Raw genomic sequence first — 8,430 nt, 5'->3', positions numbered from 1 at the left:
ACAGCTACTGTCGAAGCGGAATGGCTTCGTGAGCTCTTTATGGACTTGCCTATGGTTGAAAAATCAATACCGGTCATTCTCATGAACTGTGATAATCAAACTGTGATTATTAAAGTGAAAAGTTCTAAGGATAATATGAAAAGTTTCAAACATATCAAGAGGAGACTGAAGTCTGTCAGAAAACTGAAGAACTCCGGAGTGATAGTATTGGATTATGTCCAAAGTGCTAAAAATCTGGAAGATCCTTTCACAAAAGGACTATCAAGAAACATGATAGACCTTGCATCGAGGGAGATGGGTTTGAGACCCACCTGAGTTGCCGAGTGGGTAACCCAACCTATGTGATCAGAAATTCCGTGAATTAGGACCTGGAAAAACAAACCGGAGCAACTGAGTTGAGAGAAAATTTAAAACTCCCACTCCGCTGCAGATGCAATTTTCTCATACTACTGTAAGGCAGGTTGACAATGTCTTAATGTGTTCTGAGCGGCTCTTGATGAGCGAAGACGCCGTCCTACAGAGCGATCTTTGAAGAACACACCTATACGAGTGATACTACTGGTCATAGTGTGGGAGATTTGGGTGAATCTCTAGTAAGCTCATGAAGGGCCGAGGAGTATGACTTATAAGCTCCACCCGAGGGGAAGGCTATGGTATCCTAGTACCGTGCCGACATTGAGTGAAACTTGCTGCACAAAGACTGACAATTCAAGGCATAGTCCATTGTTCAGTTGTAGTCAAGCGTAACTCCTTATCTAGGTGGAAGTTCAACTTAACAGTCTCCACTGAAGTGCATGTATATTAAACAGTAAATGGAACTAATGTGTCATCTGATGTGCATATGAGATCTGGTGGGGGATTGTTGAATGTAGATGGGCTGCAGCCCAATAAGGCAGCCCATGTAGTCTACAATTCCTGAAATCTCAAGGCCCATCACGTTGGCAGCTTGGGACAGCCTTGGGGGAAAAAGTTTAGTCCCACATTGCTAGTTGAGAGAGAGTTGGAGTGGTATATAAGGGCTGCTGTTCTAGTCCTTCCAAGTGAGTGAGAATAGAAGGAGCCCTCGCACACTCCTCCTCCTCCGCCCGCCCTGCCTCGGCTCGGCACGTCACGTCACGTCACGTCACGGCACGTCACGCACGCACGTCGCGTTTTGTGACTCGAGTTCGAGTTCGAGACACACTCAAGGAAGCCTAAATGTTTTGCTTGGTGCACCAACTGAGTTGGGTACGTGTCGGCCTGCATGTGCATGCTCGCCGCGTGTTCCTGGCTTCCTACGCGTGGCAACGCGGTCGGGTCAGCTCTCCTCCCAGGCTATACAAGGGACAGATCAGATCTGGAGAAAATATATCTCTCAGAACTCTCTAGTCTGTCTCTCTCACAAAGTTCCTTTTTGCTGCGCTACTCTCTAGTCTTCCCCATCCCGGCGACTGTGTGCACAACCGTTCGGGAGAGCAGGCCTCCGAAACCCCTTCCGTTGAGATCTTGCACCGGGAGACAGGCGATAAGGTTTTTGGGGAGCGTCTCGGCGCGACTGCTCGCTGCTGTTCGTGCTCTTCTTCGCCGGATTCGACTGCTTCATCGACGACTCCGACTACACCATGGGCGACATCAACAACTCCCATGGTGGTGCTGCTGCTGGTGCGACCTTCCCGGTCGCGATATACGTGTTTTTCCTCTCCTACCTTGCACTGCTATTTGTTCCATGTTCAGATCTGATGCATGTGCTTAGTCTGATGTGTGTGGTTAAGTATGCTTGTGTATTTGTAATCTTGCTTTCGGTAATTAAACTCACACGGAAATTGCCTAATAATCCAACATAAATTCCCCGTCAAATTATTGGATTGTTTGTTCCCTCTTTTATCAGACAAAAATATTAATTAGCGTCTACTTTGAAAATATACTGCATGATATGTTGCCTCTTTATTCTGAAAGATACTATTACCTTCTTCTACAGGGGTAAAAAAGCTCCATCATTTATCCCCTCTTTATTCGGAAACATACTACCATCTTATTGTTCGCCTCAAATTTACCCTACGGGCGGGGTAAGGCCGCACAACAACTTCATAGTAAATAAATATATAAAATACTCCATCACAGTAGCAAACCATTGGATACAGACTATGCCTTGGACTACACAAAGAACCCTTCTTCTGTTAAAAAAATCTATGTATTGAAAAACAAGTTTCACTAAAGCACAAAAGATTCGGAACGATTGAGTAAAAAAAAAGATCCACATAAGAAAAGATCTAGGAGTCATGACGACACATGCATCAACATTTCAGGCGCCACGTCATCTTGCAAGTCTTTACCGGGATTGTACAAAGTGGTGCTTCCTCGCTCCATGCTGTAAACATACAATCCCTTGTCACCATTCCTCAAAAAGTAAATACAGTTTCCCTTTAAACCGACTTCCTCTGCACTTAGTGATACTCCAAAGTGCCTGAAATTGACGAAGAACACCCTATCGCCAAGCGTTTCCACTTTCTTCCAGTCCCTTGCTTCTGTATCAAGCTTGTGAACAGCAATATGCACAACCATATCAATGAAGCATGGTTGGTGGAAGGTTAAGCTGAATAACTCCCCACGAGATTCTATCAGGAAAGAATCATGGCAGGGGTACACATGATTTGACATATCACCTACAGGAGTTGTTGTAAACTTCGGATTCGGGCAGAAGTCGAGTGTCAAAATAGTACCAATCAAATATCTAAAGAAATGCGCGTAAAATTTGCCTCCAGCTGCTACAATCCTTATCATTCCTGAAATGACGTTACCGCGTTTTTCACCGAGCATACTTGATCGGTACGTGTGCTTAGACCACTGATTTCCTCCAGGATGGCAATACCAGAACACTGTGTCTCTGCAATTTACCACTAGCACAACGCAGTTCGGGTCGGTGGGCTTATGCGATAGCAAGCACCTGGTTACATGCTTTGTGAGGAACTTCTCTTGATCCGAGGGCAGACTAACTCTTTGACTCGTGAGTGGATTCCACAAGAAAGTTTCATGTGAGACACGGTGCAGCATGAGCAGCCAGCCTTGTGGTGTTATCCAGTAAAAGTGGCCTTTTAAATCGTCTAGTAGTCTCTTGCTTTGCAACTTCCCTCTTGCTATATTGTAGAAAAACATTGTATCATTTGGCTCACCATCATCGTCGTTGCCGTCCTCCTCCTCCTCATCGTCATCATCATTGTCGTCGCTGCCGCTCTTTATTTGTTCTGTCTCGTTACTTCCAGCAAGAGGCTCATTCTCATTATCATTGTTCTCTGTGTCATGGTCTTCGTGGTTTCCACCATCGCCTTGCGCATTCTCCTCAAACCCGTCCTCGTTGCTGCTTGCAGTGGAATCAGCATCACTTTCCCCTTCGGGGTCACTGTAATTGTAATGAAACATTAACAACGGGGAAGTGCTGGGATCCAGCATATTCACATCTTGGTTTTGGCTAATCGTCATGGCGAGTCAGCTAACGGCCTCGTCTCTCTGTCCTGCAAGCCACTAAAACCGATGTCATGCAGAGAAATCAATTGTGGCTAAGCTTTTCTACAGCCAGCTGGATCTAAGTTAAATTAAATCATAAAATTAAGATCCGTTTACAAAATATTGCTACTTGAACAGTTTCCTCTAAACTAATAAATATTCAAACAATCTAACACTAGATGTCTTGACCTACTGCTACTTCAGTTTTCTTTATTATATTATACTCTAATAATAAAACGAACGCTTGGTACCTGTTTGCTTGACTTGCAGGGGTTGTCCAAAACGAATCCTTCAATCAAAGGAGACGGCGGTTCTTGACTTGCGGGTGCGCGTCCTCGCTGCTGCTACTACTTTGGGCTAGATCCTGATGCTTTATATAAGTTCGACCCTATAGTCGGTATTCGCATTGTAGTCAATCCCGTGATAAGAAGATGATATATGGTACCAGGAATCCCGCCGTAACTAGGGAAGAAGATTCCTTATTATGACAGGTTACTCACGGCATACGTTCTGCTCAGAAGAGGCATATATAGTAGCCTTCCGCGTTAAGCACCACCAACGAACGAACGAGTTCACGTTTGATGATGTTAGGACCGTGTACGAGTAGGATTAGAAGTTGTAACCGACTCGTTCAGCATACATGTGTGTAATCGGGAAATTCTTTAAAGAGGTTAAGGCTGTTGAGATCGGAGCCCTCTCAGCGTTTTGCCGGTGCTTACACGTGAGGTGGGCCAGTCAAAAGTGTAAACTTGTTGCGGTAGCTGCATTCTCAGGGCTCATCCCGATGTGTAAACATTTACTAGATGGACCTTGCGCGCTTTGCCGCGCCGTCTTTTGTTGTTGGCGCATTATTTCCCTTGTGGTGCATATGGCATGTTTAATTTAGGCTTGTAGATGGATGCTGGTATAGGGCTTTTTTCCTTTACTAAAAAAGAGTGAGAAAACACTCTTGCCTTTGAATATTGAATGTGTTGAATTCTGTAGGCATACCTCTTCCTCAGGCGTCAGATTGTAATACTTGTGCCTGGCTAACTATTACTGAACAGTTAATATATATACGACGTGAATATGTATGAGATCAATAACTCACTGTTAGGCCTCAAACAGCAGAAATAGACTCATCAATCATCATCATCCTATACAAATTGATTTATAATCTAAAAAAATGAAAAATAAACTTTTCTTTCAAATAGATGCTATGACAGCGTGGAAGACTAAAAATTAGTGTGTTTTAAATTAAAAGGACCAACGATTGTAGACTGCCTGCCTACCATGACATCATTGATCATAATACATGCACATGGTTTTGAGAAGTTTCCACGAGAAAGTGTATCAGACATTCAGGCCTTGCAAAAACACCACGGGCAGAGAAAACACTTAGTATTATGAGAACAATCCAACATATGATCTCAGGGTTGAGGTAGTAAGCTTCGGAGAAGCTTCCGGACCACTGCCCCTTCACTTGTGCTGCCTCCCCCTCGGGTTTATTGTGCCGATAACATATATCAATCTTCATTATGTGATAGAGATTAATAAAACAATTGTTTCTACTATAGGAATATAAGAACGGAGATAATCTGAAACAAAACACTAACTAAGTATATTTCACCTTAGTAAAAAAGTTGTATATTAACATAGGATGGTCCAAGTCAATGAAATATACAAATTTCCTGTAACATATTTGGCTTTGACAAAAACTTACATGAAAGAAATGGAGGAATATAGATGAGTAAAAATATTCCTCGAAAAGAGCAAACAGAACCCGGTTTGATTTTGAATCAGCATTTCAAAGCATGGACGATAGATGTGCTTTATTTACCTTCACCGTGATCCTAATGTGAAAAAAGGAAAACTGCAGCTAAGAGGGGACGCACTTTCAATTTTTTATTTGCACTATAGTGATTATATTTCATAAATGAGTATCATTTGATAGAAAGAACAACCCTAGTAAGATACAAACATTGTAGGCTACCATTACAGATCAAATAACACGAAAAGAGCACCCAATGTATTATTTCTTAAATATTTTATCCATAAATAAAACATATAACAGTTAAGATAGGTAAAAAATGTCCGTTCAGTTTTAATTTATGAGCAAGGTAAAGGTGGAACTGAACAACTATTGTAACAACTATTGTAAGAAACAGAATGATGCGGTAACACTGACACATTTATGCCATTAAGAAATTATGGTGAAATAAATGTAGTACACATGTTGAGCCCCATCAATTTACTCAGCCTCCAGTAACGTGCAATAGATATATTGGTTTAGAAGCCAGAAAAGTATAGACAATTTTAGCGCAGAGATCAATGTAAACTTGAGATTTCTGGAAATATCGTCTCATGATCCATGATCTCACATATATACAGGACAAAATGGTCGCAGAATTGTAGTAGAAGATCAGAACATTACATATTAAAGACTTGCCAATCTTGTCTAAAAACAAACAAGGAGCTATTGTGGTTATTCCAGCAAAAGATTCATTAGACTACCTAGTGTCTACCTTCAGTTATTAAAAATATGCATCGCTTTTCTGCAAGGTTACATTTTCTATTGCAACAATTTTAGCAAAAACCGAGCTCTTGATGATTTAGAGGTACAATGGACAGAGAATTCAGGTCCAAATTTCTCTAACACCATATGGTACAATGTTAAATATATGGAAATCGTGAACATGTGATATACGTTTATTCTGCCTATAACTCATGTAGTACAAACTCCAATATTAAGTAGGACTGGTGTGAGAAGCAAAGGATAAAACTGTACACCTATTTACAAAAAAAAGCTGCGTGAAGGTACAATATAGGTAAACCAAAATATTTCAAATCACATATGTGTGTTTATAAAGAAGCTTCAAATTGAGTAAACATAATCATAAATATATACTTTTGTCAGGATGGTATATATAGAAAATTATGAGAACCACAAAAATGACAACATGACATGTATCCAGATTCAGTGTAACAGAATATTTGCAATGCGCGTGTGCTGGTTAAGACCAAACTTAGCCAATGTCATCTCTTTTCTGTAATTCTCTTTATGTACTTCGAGACCTTCAGTCATTCCATTCTCAAAAATAGAATAATCTCCTCTTAAATTTTCATAGAATTATCACACGAATAGTTGAATGCAGTAACTTAAATACCTTTCATATATTTCAGTGTGCAGTAAGTGTGAATCAGCTGGCCGGGTTTATCTATTAAAGACTGTAGAGTATGGAATGCCTAGTTACTAATACTAAGCACTGCACAAAGAGAGCCCTGATAGATAAGCACAAGACGGAACAAAAGGGGTACCTCAGGTATGCAGAGATTAATATCTATTATTTCTTAAGAATTCAGACAGCGCATGACTTTCAATACTTTATAGTATATATTAACAAATGGTCCCATTGTTTTGCTTCACACGCAAAAAACATAGTCTGGTAGATCTTCTGCTTACTCCAAAGTACATTTTGTACAAACAGATTATTGTAAGTCTAATATATAAGAAAATTCTCAATTGCATGATCAACTAAACAGAGGAAGATTGTTTTGTTTTAAGGCCTAGGGAATAGAAACAATAAGTTGATCATTAATGAAGATATCTTGCAGTCACACATGTCTAAAAGGCAATATGGTGTTTCAAAAAATATACACGAGATGAAAAGAAAAGAAGAAGTGACTATCATTTCAACACAACAGCTGGCATTTTGATTACAATCACCTTAATGTGCATCAGATTCAAATCAACAGAAGGTGCTACTGTCAATCACCTTAATTAATCACGTTGATGTGCAATTGATGATTCCCAAGCAAGGTTTTGAAAAGCCCAAAGACATTCAGTACCAGGATTTACCTATTGTACTATCAAGTAGATATGTCATTGGTATTGCAAAACTGGTTCAGGAAAAACTGAAGCATTTGTTCTCCCTATAATTGTTCATGTTATGGATCAACCTGAGCTTCAAATAAGAAGGTCCAATAGGAGTCATATGTGCTCCAACAAGAGAATGGGAACATCAAATATACCTCGAAGCTAAGAAGATTGTGAAGCCTTACAACCTTCAAGTTGTTGTTGTTTATGGTGGTATTTCAGAATTTGATCAGTTTGAAGAACTAAAAGCAGGCTGTGGAATAGCTGTTGCTACCACAAGTAGACTGATAGGCTTGCTTACGATGTAGGAATTGCAGTTTTTTTGGGCAACTTATCCGGTTCTTGATGAAGCTGATCGCATGTTCGACCTTGGATTTGAGCCGATACGGTCCATTGTTGGTCAGATAAGACCAAACCGACAAACGTTTGCTTTTCTGTACAACGATACCATATAAAGTGGAACATCTGGCTAGAGAAATTTTGGGTGAACCTATTCGAGTCAAAGTTGGTCAAGTTGGCAGTGCCAATGAAGATTCTAAACAAGTTGTGAATGTACTCCCTTCTGATGCTGCTGAGAAGATGACATGGCTTCTTGAGAAAATGCCTGGAATGATTGATGATGGAGACGTTCTTCTATTTGCAGCTAAAAAGTATAGTGTTGATGAGTTTGAGAACCAGTTGAATCAGAGAGGATTCAAACTCGCAACACTTCACAGTGATAAGGATCAAACGTCTTGGATTGAGACACAGCAGAAGTTCAAGTCTGGGACTTACCTTGTTCCTGTCGCGGTTGATGTTGCTGCACGCCTGCACGTCAGCACGTGTGCTGCAAGCTGAGAAGACCTCATCCAAATCGACAGTTTGGGGACTGCGAGGAACCATTGCCGCTTTGTCTCCTATCTCGCCCAGCCTGCGCCCTTGATGCCGCGGCAGGAGGGGCTGGAACAGAAGACGCCGCGCTCGAGTACGGATAGCGGCGGCCGCCGGCGACGCGGCATGGTCATCGTCGCCATCGTTGACTCATTCCACCACCACAATCAGCTGAGAGTTGCGGCCGCGGCGCTGGCGGCGATCCAAGATTCGCGCTCCTCTCC

General features: G+C 41.4%; 1 pseudogene; it reads left to right on the top strand.

The window, feature by feature from the left end:
- The first annotated feature begins 7,263 nt into the window (after nucleotides 1–7,263).
- On the top strand, nucleotides 7,264–8,173 carry LOC124656831 (annotated as a pseudogene).
- Nucleotides 8,174–8,430: the final 257 nt, after the last annotated feature.

The sequence above is a fragment of the Lolium rigidum genome, chromosome 5 (genome assembly GCF_022539505.1).
Source record: "Lolium rigidum isolate FL_2022 chromosome 5, APGP_CSIRO_Lrig_0.1, whole genome shotgun sequence".
Taxonomy (NCBI): Eukaryota; Viridiplantae; Streptophyta; class Magnoliopsida; order Poales; family Poaceae; genus Lolium; species Lolium rigidum.
Note: the sequence above shows the minus strand (reverse complement) of the source record. Positions and strands in the feature narration are given on the sequence as shown.